This window comes from Pelodiscus sinensis, chromosome 1 (assembly GCF_052426305.1).
Source record: "Pelodiscus sinensis isolate ZL-2025 chromosome 1, ASM5242630v1, whole genome shotgun sequence".
Taxonomy (NCBI): domain Eukaryota; kingdom Metazoa; phylum Chordata; order Testudines; family Trionychidae; genus Pelodiscus; species Pelodiscus sinensis.
Genome location: NC_143052.1, coordinates 126,378,320 through 126,392,270, shown reverse-complemented (window position 1 = coordinate 126,392,270; position 13,951 = coordinate 126,378,320). Strand labels below are relative to the sequence as shown.

Genomic DNA, 13,951 nt, shown 5'->3' with positions numbered 1-13,951 from the left:
CCCAGGGCTTCCAGTTGCTGCCACTGCTAGCAGCAGTGGCCGAAGCACTGGGCCTTTTAAATCACAGTTGGAGCCCTGTGCAGTGTGCTCCAGGCAGTGCTGAGGGCTGCCTGAGGGAGCCACAGCACACTCCAGACTGTGCTGACGGCTGCTTGGGGGATGCTAGCCGCAGCTCTGTCCCTTCCCTTCCACCTGAGGCTCTGCCCCTTCCAGGAGCAGGGAGCCCACCATCCTGCCTTGCCCAAGGGCCTGGTGAGTCTGTCAGCCCCACTGCAATAAGTCTTCCATGACCTGTGGAGATGCCCCACATGCTGTACATGGTATACAGTCTTTGATTTCTATGGCACACTTCTTGCTGATGGCAGCCACAGAGAACCCAAGGACAGGGCAGTTGCTGGCTCCTGATACACAGAGGAACAATGTTTAGGACTTCATTTCTATATATTGTTTCTGTTCCTAACAAAAGGTTCATCTTGACACTGGTCTGCTCACTGAGAGATCTTTTGGCTTTTCCCTCACTAAGTCTTGAGTTCATACACAAAATTAACCCTGTAGCATGGAGTAGCATCAGTGTATAGCTGCACTATAAGAGGTTTTCTCTTCAAAGTGGAACTGTACTTCCTTCTGTCCCCCTCCATCTCTATGACTCTCTTGGCTGGCGGAGGTTAGATTTCTATTGTACTTTTTTAAAAGCACAGGGAATAATCTCCAACATTTTGACTAACATTGACTCATAGACTCATAGACTTTAAGGTCAGAAGGGACCATTATGATCATCTAGTCTGACCCCCTGCACAGTGCAGGCCACAGAATCTCGCCCACCCCTCTTAGAATAATCCTCTCACCTATGTCTCAGATATTGAAGCCTTCAAATACTTTGAAGGCCCCAACATGCAGAGAGTCCTTCAGCTGTGATCTGTGCCCAATGCTACAGAGGAAGGCGAAAAACCTCCAGGGCCTCTGCCAATCTACCCTGGAGGAAAATTCCTTCCTGACCCCAAATATGGCGATCAGCTAAACCCTGAACATGTGGACAAGACTCACCAGCCAGACACCCAGAAAGTTCCCTATAATGAATGGTCAATTAGTTACCAAGATCATGTTATTTCATCCAACCATCCCCTTATCATAGAATCATAGAACTGGAAGAGACCTCAGAAGGTCGTCAAGTCCAGCCCTCCGCTCTAGGCAGGACCAATCCCATCTAAATCAACCCGGCCAGGGCTTTGCCTCTCTTGTTAACTAGGTTCCAGTCACTGAACATGTATCTGAGCTTTTGCTCAGTATATCACATTGTTTTCTTATAGTTTCAATGCACTATTTGTATCTAACTTCTTGCTTTGTGTAAGTACTTTGAGATACAGCATGTATATGACAGGCAGTATATAAACCTAAGTCCCATTCCATGCACTCTCATTTTCTTCATAAATTCACTTATAAAGGGAATTCAGAGACTGAGAAAAATATTCTGGAAAATTCCATAGAATCATAGGGCTAGAAGAGACCTCAGGAGATCATCGAGTCTAGTCCCCTGCCCGAGGCAGGACCAATCCCAACTACTGTAAAATCTCGAATATAATGCGCACCCATGTATAATGCGCACCTGCCTTTTAAACATAAGAATTCTTGAATAAACTAAACTCATATTTATAATGCGCACCCCCATTATACTCACAATTTTACGGTATATATAGGAAGGAAGGGGCTGCTGCCTGCCGTGGGGCCCCCTTCCCAGCTGAGCTCATGCCTGCTGCAGGGCCCCCTGCCTAGCTGCCCACGCTGAGACCAGGCAGACAGCGAGCCAGGGCGATGCAGCCTAGCGGCACCACCGGCTCCTCGCTTCACCTGCCGTGGGATCCCCCTGCCCAGCTGAGCTCACGCCTGCTGCGGTGGCCTCTTAAGGAGCACCGGGAAGGCAGCGAGCCAGGGCGCTGCAGCCTGGCAGCACAGCCGGCTCCTTGCCTTGTCTGGGACCCTGGTGGGGCTGCGGCCCTGCGCCGCGCTGCCGCGGGAAAGTTTCAGTGTGGAGGAGAGAGGGAGTTTAAAACTTTAAAAAAATAGCTCTTATGTATAATGCGCACCCCGGCTTTGACCCTAAAAAACTGGGGGGGGGGGAAGAGTGCGTTATACTCAAGATTTTACAGTAAAGCATCCCAGCCAGGGCTTTGTCAACCTGAGACTTAAAAACCTCTAGGGATGGAGATTCTACCACCTCCCTAGGTAACCCATTCCAGTACTTCATCACCCTCCTGCTGAAATAGTTTTTCCTAATATCCCACCTAGATCTCCCCCACTGTAACTTGAGACCATTTCACTTGTGACTAAGCAAATTTTGTACCCCACCTTTTTTGCTTGGTTTCAGACTTTGTTGCAAAAGTATTATACAGACGTTGGAAATGCAGAATGTGTGTGTAATTGTGTTTACCGTATAAACCCTATGGGCCTGATTTACAAAATTGCTCTGTACTAGCATCCCCCTTTGAGAACAAGTATGATTATACATATATACACAGACAAATGTTTAGATATGTTAGCTACTGTTTCTTGTACTTCTAAGAAGTTATTTCAAACTGCTTAAACTACAGACAGCCAGATTTTCAGCTTATGTAAGTGAAGCTATCTCAGTTTACACAAACTGATCCATAGAGTGTCCAATCTTTCTCTTTCTCGTCTAATAAATGAAAACTGCTAGAGAGATAACACAATGTAGTATGTATTAGATGTAAAGTATTTCCCAGCTTAGTCAAATGAGGGTCAGAAAACACCTTCCCATCCCTATCAGAAGGCCTTCTCCTCTTTGACGAAGTCTGCTAGTTTTCACTTTCAGTGAGAGCTGATGTGATATAGGCACAGACAACAGGCAAACAGATCTCAGATACTAAGGCATTCCAGACAATTAACTAGACACAGTCACATGCCCAGCGACACATGCTTGCACACACGTGCTCTCAGCCAGGCAGAAGAGTAAATGCTAACCACAGTGCTTCCAAGTTGAGAACACATGTCTGGGCATACAGTGTAGAGGTTATTATAACTCTGGACAGCAAACCTCAAAGGCATTCAAAGAATCACCACCACAACATTTTACAGAATATTATTACAACTGTCACCAGCAGCTCTGTCAGAAATCTGAAAATTGCAAAGGACAAAATTTAACTACTAAGAGGCAAGGGAATGTTCACACTACATGGCAGCTAGCAGACATCTCCTGTCAACTAGCAGAAAAATCAACATTCGCATAGCACCCTGGAGAACACAATGAAATACCCCCCCACCTCCCAAATATTGGAATGTTATTAGTATATAGCTTTCACAAAGCCAAGGATCTGAAGCGAAATCCAAACAGTCCAATTACTTTGTGAAAGTTTGAATCTCTTCTGAGCTTTGTGGCTCAGACCCATCTCTACTATTATGAAAGGAGAGCATATCTGATCATTTGGTATGAAGCTTTTATTGGAAAGATCATGTTACCAAAGAACAAACTCACAAGTGAAGTTAAATTATGTGGCAAGGGGGCTAAATATGTGACAGATTCCCTGTCCCCCTCATTATCCGTGTCCTGTCCAGTTCAATGAATAGATTATTCCATGTGTTTAGTTTTATATTGCATTCAATATATGTTGCATCACTCCAAGTTTTCATTGTGGTATCATGAGAACATCGCAGAAGATTGCTGGGGACAGGTGACTAAGGTATAATTGAGGCTTCTGACACCACAGAAGTTGTGGGTGGTATTTTGGGTTTGGGAACGGGATGTAACTCCTCTTTCCTTTACCCTTCTAAACAGGAAAAAGAGATGGTATTACAGCTGAAGGAGTAGGGTTTTCATTCCTTTCCCCCATCTCAGTAACTATAGCAGCTATTGGCTGCTTACTATTCTGCCCCAATGGCTGCTACTTCATCCAGCAATGAGAAAAGAGCATATTGCCAGGAGATTTCTGCTAAAATTAATCAGCAGCAGTACAGTCAAAATACTGACAATTTCATTAAATTTCAGTATGAACAACCAAGTGATAGAAAAAGGACAGCCTACACTTTATTCAGAACTGTTGTCTTGGGCTGGCTGCAGCCTTAGGAAGTTGCCACCACATCAGTTACATTGTGCTGATACTGTAAAAAGGCTCAAGATGACTTTTTAAAAATTTAGATTTAGATTCTGGAGCACAATTATGCTGCAATTTACAAATAATTTGCAATGATGTGGCCATGCAACCATCTCACATGTGGTTCTGTTCACGAGTGGCAAAGCCACAAGACACTTATACAGATTGGTGCCAATGAAATTATGGTATATCATGATGCATTCTGTTAATGGGCCATAGTTTATATTTCCAGAAATATATGAGGTTTTAAAGGTTTGATTGTTACTATAGTTGATACCCCTTTTTCCTGTACCACTAATTCCAAGGCTGATGTGCATAAGCCCAGTTGTGAGCAACTGAGTTCACTGCCACCATGCTGCAGACTTTGTGATCAGTGCAGACCAGGAAAATTAGTTTGGCATCATGCCAGCTAACATTGGTCCTAACTACATAGTGCTGAATGTGATTTATCCTGGACCAAATTACTTAAACCATTTGTTTGCCATCATGTTCAAGCACAATTACATTTCTTAACATGTACAGGCCAAAGAGGGAGTGAAAATATATAGCTGAAGTAAGAATTTATAAAATGAACTAAAGCAGCCTACCTGTAATTGATAGCATCACAGTTTTAAAATGTATCAGGACTAGAAGTAAAGGCTGTATATTTCCCAGTAATCCAACATTATAAAGTGCACATTTCTCTACATGATGGTTTGTGAGATATTAGACCTTACACCTATTATTGATGCAGGATTGAATATTGCCTTTTGACCTGAGAATTTCCACATTTTAGGGAAATACGTTTGTTTGTATTTTGATGGTTCTAGGAGGGCTGGATCATTAGAAGTTGTCCCAGCAGACATGGATTGGCAAAAGGTGCATGGTAACTACAGCTGCAGCCAAAATGACTGCTTACGTGCTTAATGTTAAAAACTTGGTTACGTTTTCTATTGGATCAGGGCCATGCTTCTCAGCATCTTGTAGAACTGAGCCTACAGCTAGAGTGCTTTGTGTGTCAAGAAGCAGAAAGTTGAGTGCCATCAGCAACCACTTATAACATAACTTTCTAGAGTGTGCTACTGCTGTTGCAGATTGGATTTCGTTACATTTTTCTGACATCCTAACTAGTGCAGTTATGTTAGAACCCTACACTCTCTCAGAACCAGAATTAGGGCCAGATTTCAAGAATTTAGCACTTTGGGTTCTAAGTTCTTTAGAAAATCTGGCCAAAGCTATCACAAAGGGGGATGCTGGCCATTATTTAGGTTCCTGAATAAAGTTGGAGCTTTTTAGAAAATCTGCACACAGCTGCAGATAGGCTTAGAATTCTGTCCCTGAGCTTTTCGGAAAATATGGCCATTCAACTCCTCCTTTCACAATCTGTCTCAACTGACCATCTATGTGACTAGCAGAAGCTTTGTAGAAGTCCTGAGGATCTCTCACGTGTATGCACCTGTATCCATGATGTACATTTAAGTAAATAGCATCACTCAATGGCCATGAGCCGGTTCGGCAGGGAAGGCGTCCCTAGCTTGTTTGGTAGAATCTGGGAATGGGTAGCCCCTTGAGTGGGACAGGAACATCATCCTTGACCATCATGTACACCAGCACAGAGCTGGTGTCACCACTGATTTCTCAGGCATGTAAGTAACGTGTTACTATCGTGGAGTGCCCTTTTCACATGCAATTATGAGCACAGTTATGTCCTATGGATGTGACCCAAAGCCCCAAAGGTTCCCATGGACTTCAATAGGCCTTGGATAGGGCCCTAACTGTTTTATGAGATTGTTTTAGTTAGAGGACTACATTCTTCCAGATCCATCACTATTTGAGAGCTGTCTGAAATGGCTGTGGGAGTTTCCTCTGAAAGAAAATAAATGTTGTCACTTTTGCAAACTGCATAAAAGCCAGTGTATCCCTGAGATTAAACTACAACCTGCTATCCAAATGCAGAATGTGGTGTGAGGCAGATATAATCGAGTTTAGCTATAAAAAAGTCCATTATCTTCTCTTCTTAGACCACTTATGTTATGACCCTTTGCCCAGCAAATGAATGCCCAGACAGTGAGAAAGGAGCAAGTTGCAAGATCAAGGTACAGTCCCAAATCTAAAAAGATAGTCAGCCTTGTGATATGGGACAATATGGGCCACTTATATCAGCCTAACATTGAAGTTCTCCTTGGCGGCTTGTGCCTCGTTAGCAGATCACAGAGTGGATGGCAGAGGATGGAGAATATGTTGTTATGTGAGATGTATATGGTGATTGATTCAACAGCTGAGTGGGGATAGAGTTCCTAATGGATGTAGCAGCACACAGATGCTTAGAATTGAGTCACAGGGAGGGGATAGATTCAGAAAGCCAAAACTGAAGTGTTAGAGGGAGAGGGTAAGAGATGAGAATCATGGAGGAGCAGCAAGTTACTCTAAGAGCCATCTGGGTGGCATTTACTATAAATGCCAAAAAGATTTTAGAAACCACAAGCTGCTGGAGGGTTGTAAGTCAATACGTTTCTAATGGGTTGTTGAAAAAGTGGTGACCAAGAGAGAAAATGTTAAAAGGAATGCACACTTGGGAAAGATTGAAAAGTTTGAAGCAGGGGTAACAGTGGAATGTAGATTAGTGACAATTCTTTGGAAGGGGTAATAAAATCAAGTGCCTACTTCCTCCAGAATCAACATGTTGATGGAATTGGTTTTTTAGTCCCTTCAAAAAAGGAAGTTCATTCACCACTGGATCTTACAATAAAATAAGAACATTGCTGTAATGGCTGGTCTTCCCAGAAGTCACTTAGCTTTGCACATGATGTAGCTTCAAAAGGTACTTTTTGAATTAAGTAAATACTGCTGGGGTTTTTTAGCATTATGTTGGGGTTTTTTGATTTCTACGTGGCATAATTTAGGAAATTTACTCTTTTATGGTGATAAGTTCTAACACTTTGTGTATTGTTCCGGAATCTGACAACGTGGGACTCCCCACCTACTGTTTTCTACTTCACTGCAATATATTTCCTTTCACAATGAACTGCTTCTTATACTATGCCCTGGAAGGTTGTACTGTTGTAGGAATTTATTTCTGTTCTTTCCTGGACAAAAATTATGAGCATAACCAATTTCTTAGGTACCCTCCTCCTACAAATGCTCTCTGGATGCTACACAAAAATTAAAACAGATACTCATAATACAGTCATTGAAACAAAAAAATAATAGAAGTAAAAATCTGAATGCAAGAAAGAGTAATAAAATGTAGCGCATAAGACAAGGACCTTCCCACCACAGGGTGAGAGGGAGGCTTCAGTTATAAGTTATTAATAAGCCTGAGGTAGAGAGAGCATTTACACAGGAGGTGAATTTCACTCAGCCCTGCTCCCACCCCATCAAGGCTTTCTAAATGCCATGCTATACTGCAATGAAGAGAAAATAATAGAGGGCCAGATTCTGATAATCCTACACAACCACGCCTACTGAAATCAAAGAGATTATTCCAGATGTAAAGTACAAATCAGTGTGGGTAGGGGTAATACAAATCTGGACCCTTAATAATGATCTGTATGCATTTATATATATCCGCATATACTTCGATAGAATTGTTTTATTATAGGCAGAGCTGGTAGCACTACCTATTATTATGGTTGCCTGATGCTACCTATTCTAAGACTGTACTCAGTTATAACTTAGCCAGCCCTGATGTGGTTCAGCTCAATTTTTCTTTGCCAGGTGCTTTGATTTTTTTTTAAATTTCAGCCATTTCTGAGATTGAAAATATGTTTGGACCCTTGTTAAAAATTCTGGTGACCTTTTATTTGGAAAGATCCAGGACTGGTTTCACAAAAGGAATTAGGTCCCTTGCTGCCACTTCAGCACCTAAACGACAGAATCAGCCCTCACTGATTCACAAAATTCCCTTCTCAGTTGCCCCCAAGCCCTGTAAGTACCCAAACTTGCCTGGCATCTACATTTTTGCAAAGTTCCCAAGTCACTTATGTCTGTGCCAGGTGAGTCGGCAGACTCATTGGCCCCCTTGGGCAAGTGGGAGGGCCAGCTCCATGCTTCTGGAAAGGGTGGGGCTGAGGCAACAGGTCCACAGCGCCACCCAGACTGCACCTCCCCCCCCCACCTCAGCGCCATCTGGAGCGTATTGTCTGAGGCTCTTCAGCATGTCATGCAGGGCTGCAGTGGCAATTGGAAGGCCTGAGGTCCCTTTGAATCACCAGGCCCCAGGGTAGTTGCCTCTTTTTCCCCACCCCCGCATTGACAGGCCTAGTTCGTGCCCTTAAAGAGTCAAACTGCTGCCCCACATTAGGCATCACTAACCCTGGAGTGAGGCACAAACCAGGAAAAAAGAGGAGCCCCTAACTCACCTATGGGGCCTGAGCCGGTGAGTGAGCTCAGTGTGCCTAGCAGATTAGGCCCTGAGAAATGCACTTACACAAAAGAAGGGGGAGGCCCTCCCGCATAACTATGGTTAGAGTACTCACTTGGGTTATGAAAGACTCCCGGTTGAAGTTGCCTCCCCCTGTGTAAAGGGGAAAAGAGTTTGGAATAGGGATCTTTGGTGAGCACTCTAGCAACTGGGCTAGAAGTTATATAGACAGGAGCTCCTCCTCCCCCTTCTATTTCAGTCCACAGACCACGGGACAGGCCACAGAGACTGAATAATCATCCTCAGAGATAATACCTCAAGATTCTGGCTGAGGCCCTTAGGGTTGGCAACGTAGTAAAAACTTACCCAGTCATTTAATGTACTTGCTTGTCACAGATGTCAGTCTTCAGGACAGCCATTCCTTCACAAACACTCAATGATGGTAGGTGTCACCGAATACTGGGTAAAAATGGCTGCAGGAGGGAGTGGGCAGAATGCATTAAGGACCCCACAGCCAGGGCCAAAGAGCTGGGATAAATCTCAACTGGGGAGATTTCAGTTTGCTTTCTCATTCCATTAACTTCATTTACTTACTTGTTACAAACACCAATATCTGAAGACAGGACATTGCTGGAGGCATATTTTTCTCCTGCTGGGTCATTCCAACTGTTTAAAATGTTGCTTATTCTGACCTGAAACTATCATGGAGGAGGAGAAACTCTGGTAAATATAATAATTCATAGATAATGATTAACGGTAGTAATTAATTATTAACTCTAATAATTAATTAAACTTCCATTATTTTTATAGGCAGGTTATAAAGTACAACCCTCTAAGATCTTATTTCTTGTAAATCTGCCACTTTTAGAAGTGGAACCAGACTAGTGTCTAAGTCAAACAGATTCATGTATTGGGTAAAAAGCTATCCTAGCTTCGACTTTCATCTGAGTATAGCCCTCAAGATCTGGCCACTTGATGAAGCCCTTTAAACTTCTGGTAAACCAGGCTAAACCATCAAATTACCTTCGTGAAGTCTGTAACTGGAAACCGTGACATGACGTCAGTGAGGCTGAAGAAGGTGGTCTGTTGCCAGACTTGCCATGTGGAGAGAGTTTAGGCTGTGATTGTTGAGCTCAGCCAGCAGGAAGCACATGGACAGTTACTAAAATCAAAGCAGACAGACAGACTCAAGATCTTTTTTCGACAAACAAAAATGGCCAAAATTTTAACAAACATAACCGATGCAATGTAACATAGAAATAGAGATATCCGCCTCGTTCTTTAGTACTGCCTTATTTTATACTGCAACCTGTTATTTGTTCTGAAATGCATCTGTTGACAGCCTCTTGCAGCAAATACTAGCTTCTTGTCTCTTGTCTAGAAGCCCCAGCTGAAGCTGAGGCCCTGTTGTGACTGGCAACATCTGAATGCATTGTGAGAAAGCGTTTCTATCCTGAAGAGTGTGGAAACAGAGCCTGGGAGGGAAACAAAGGAGCAGAGAAAGGGAGGGACAATGTCACATACCAAGTCAGGAGTACAGTCAGCAACATAACCCATCTGTCTCCATTCCCAGTTCAGCATCCTCTCCATCAAACCATGTTGCCTCTATAGTAATGTAAGCACCTTGCTGTCCTTGCTATTTGGCAATGTATTGCCTACATCTCAATCGCCTGGCCACTCCCATTTTACTTCTTTATTATAGTGTTTCATATTGGCTTTCCTGTTTCACATGTATGTTCATGATGAAACCAACTCATTCCTTTTCTATGATTGTTTAAAAAAATCCCAAAGGAAATTCCCCTGGGTGGCCAATAAAATACTTAGTTTGTTGGATGATCTTGCCTATTATCTTCCAGAACGGACAGTCTAGTAACATGGAATTTCATTCAGAAAGATAATTCACAATTGTACGTGGGATGGAGTACATTTCTCTCCCTGCCATGCTAAGGTGCACCTTCAGCCCTGTTTAGTAGTAGGAAGTATTTAAGGGACTGTTGTGACTGATGGAGCTGACAGCATTGAATTCAGAGAATTTAGTCTAAATGTCTAGTGTCTGCTCATTAGTTTGGTTGTGCCTAAAACTATGGATCAGTTGATGTCCCAATCCATGGTGCATGGAGAGTTACCTATTGGTCAAAGCAGGAGTCTGGTCTAGTGGTCAAAGCACAATCAGCCGACAGAACTGGAGGGGTGATCAGCAGACAAATCAAGGTTTAGATCCAGGGGTCAGAACTCAACCAATGGCTCGACCTGGAGTCATGATCAGAAGACAAGCCAGTGGTCAGAGCCAGGAACCAGAAGTTCAGAAACAAGCCGGATTAGAGATGGAGCAGAGCAGGCAAGAAGTGAATCATGGGATCTCACTGGACTGCTAGGCAACCTGCCTAGAGGCAGCTGAGTTCCTGACAGTTGGCAATGGAAGCTAACAATTTTCAACAAACTTCAACATGCGGCTGTGCACTTTCCCCTTGGCCAAAGCAGAGAGGGCAAACCTCAACAGTCCACAAATTTCACCAGAACACAGTTTTCACTTCTCTGGAGACAGAAATAAAGTTTGCATGAAGATTCAGGGAAACCTTTAAGTCAAAAACGGTTTCGGTCTGAGTGGGCAAACTTTTTGGCCTGAAAGTCATATGTAGGTATGGAAATTGTACGGTGGGACACAGTCTGGTGAGCCTCCCAATCGCTGGCAGGAGCGCCTGAAAGGGGTGAGCCCCTGACCCCGCTCCTTAGCAGGAGCATCAGAGTTGGGCAAGCCCCAACTTTACTCCCTGGTAGGAGCACTGGACCAGAGACAGCCCCTGACCCTGTTCCCCAGCGGTATTGCTAGAGTTCTGGGCTAGTAAAGCAAGGTAACCTTTGCCCAACCTCGCTCCCCAGTGGGAGTACTGGAGTGGGACAGTGGAGCTTGCAAGCCAGATTAACTGTGATGGGCCAGACGCAGCCTGCAGGCCACAGTTTGCCCTGGTCTAGGTGAACCACAACACTCGAATGCCAAACTAGCTGATATTTACATGGTTTTGTGTTTGATTGCGAAACATTTGCAAGCTTCCACACTACCTTTTCAGCTAGTGCTGTTTGCTGGGAGGATTCTTTTTAATTTGTGGCTTTTAAAAATCCTGCTCCCCCTCCATCAATACTTATTATCCAGAATGGGTAGAAATGGTGTCCCTAACCTCTGTCAGGGGCTGGAAAATGATGACAGAAGAGGGATTACTTGATGATGACTTGTTCTGTTCACTCCCTCTGGGGCATTGGCCACTGTCAGAAGACAGGATACTGGGCTAGATGGACCTTTGGTCCGACCCAGTGTGGCCATTCTGATGTTCTTATGTTCATTATACAGGCAGTCCCCGGGTTACGTACAAGATAGGGACTGTAGGTTTGTTCTTAAGTTGAATTTGTATGTAAGTCGGAACTGGTACATATTGTAGGGGAAACTCTAGCCAGACATTTCTCCAGAGCTCAGTTTTATTCTCCCACACCTCACTTCCCTCAGACCTTTATTCTCAAGCTGAGGTGTCCGCTGAGAAAAGCCGCTCCGCGTCTCCCTGGTCTACTGGGGGGGTATTAGCTTCGCGTCTCCCTGGTCTGGTGGGGGGAAGCAGCTAGTGCAGGATTGCCTCACCCCGTTTGTAAGTAGGGATCCAACGTAAGTCGGATCCATGTAACCCGGGGACTGCCTGTACCTTAAAATACGAGGGGGTCTAAAATGATTTGCCACCATGATTGTATGTTGGTTGGCCTGTGTTTTGGTTTAAGTGGATGAATGAGGATCCCACTGATTCGGTCATGCTACTTTTGTAGAAATCAATACAATAATTTTTTTCCCAGCAGGAATATGTTTAGTGCTGGTGATTCTAGCTTGGTCGGGGGTTGGAGGTAAGAGCAAGGGGAGAGGGTGGGGAAGTTCTTTTGGCAAAGTCACCATCTAGGTATCATAAAGGTCCATGATTGGATCTTGGCTCAGATAGCCTGCAAGACATGTACCTGGGACTCAATTTTATACTACCTTCTATAGCTACTATTACAGGAATACATATCCTTTGCCAGTACTTATCTGGCAGCCTTCATAGCCTTCCAATTCACTTTGCACAGTTGAAGTGGATCCACAATACACAACAGTGGTGAATCAAACCCAAGGATTCCAGACACTGAGAAGGCAATCCGAAGGACAAAAATAACCCTTAGGCTACGTCTACATTGGCCCCTTTTCCGGAAGGGGCATGGTAATTTTTGAAATCGCAATAGGGAAATGCGCGGGGGATTTAAATATCCCCCGCGGCATTTAAATAAAAATGTCCGCCGCTTTTTTCCAGCTTTTAGAAAAGCCGGAAAAGAGCGTCTACACTGGCACCGATCCTCCGTAAAAAGCGCCCTTTTCCGGAGGATCTTATTCCCACTTCAAAGTAGGAATAAGATCCTCCGGAAAAGGGCGCTTTTTCTGGAGGATCGGTGCCAGTGTAGATGCTCTTTTCCGGCTTTTCTAAAAGCCGGAAAAACGCGGCGGACATTTTTATTTAAATGCCGCGGGGGATATTTAAATCCCCCGCGGATTTCCCTACGACGACTCGTGAAATTTACATGCCCCTTCCGGAAAAGGGGCCAGTGTAGACATAGCCTTGGTGTCCTCTAGTTCTTCTATTATGGGAACTAATAAATAACTTTTCTTTATCCTCCCTCTCCACACCACTCATGATTTTATAGACCTCTATCATATCCCTCCTCAGTCTCCTCTTTTCTAAACTAAAAAGTCCCAGTCGCTTTAACCTCTCTTCATATGGGACCCGTTCCAAACCCCTAATCATTTTAGTTGCCCTTTTCTGACCCCTTTCCAAGGCCAAAATATCTTTTTAGAGGTGAGGAGACCACATCTGTACACAGTATTCAAGATGTGGGCGTACCATAGTTTTATACAGGGGCAGTAAGATATTCTATGTCTTCTTTTCTATCCCTTTCTTAATAATTCCTAGCAACCTATTTGCCTTTTTGACCACCGCTGCACACGGTGTGGAAGTTTTCAGAGAACTATCCACAATAACTCCAAGATCTCTTTCCTGTACATATAGTTGGGGTTGTTATTTTTCCCTCAGTCTTCATGGCTGAGGACGTTAGGGAGATTCCCAAATTTAGAAAAGAGGAGACCAAGGGGGGATATGATAGAGGTACATAAAATCATGTGTGGTGTGGAGAGGGCGGATAAAGAAAAGTTATTTATTAGTTCCCATAATAGAAGAACTAGAGGACACCAAATGAAATTAATGGGTAGCAGGTTTAAAACTAATAAAAGAAAGTTCTTCTTCACACAGCGTGTAGTCAACCTGTGGAACTCCTTGCCAGAGGAGGCTGTGAAGGCTAGAACTATAACAGAGTTTAAAGAGAAGGTATTTAATTTCATGGAGGTTAGGTCCATAAAAGGCTATTAGCCAGGGGATAGAAATGGTGTCCCTGGCCTCTGTTTGTCAGAGGTTGGAGAAGGATGGCAGGAGACAAATGGCTTGATCAT

At 43.8% G+C, this 13,951-nt stretch overlaps 1 protein-coding gene and 1 long non-coding RNA gene across 2 annotated transcripts in view; one reads left to right on the top strand and one right to left on the bottom strand.

The window, feature by feature from the left end:
* The window catches only part of WNT7B (Wnt family member 7B), a 130,114-nt gene that overhangs the window by 34,940 nt on the left and 81,223 nt on the right, over positions 1–13,951 (top strand). The gene's annotated exons all lie outside the window — the stretch shown is intronic.
* LOC142826674 (uncharacterized) lies at positions 8,794–12,552 on the bottom strand. Its single transcript, XR_016348699.1, has 3 exons — positions 9,469–12,552; positions 9,040–9,143; positions 8,794–8,918 (listed from the first exon to the last, which is right to left on the bottom strand). It is a non-coding gene; the product is annotated as an uncharacterized LOC142826674 (long non-coding RNA).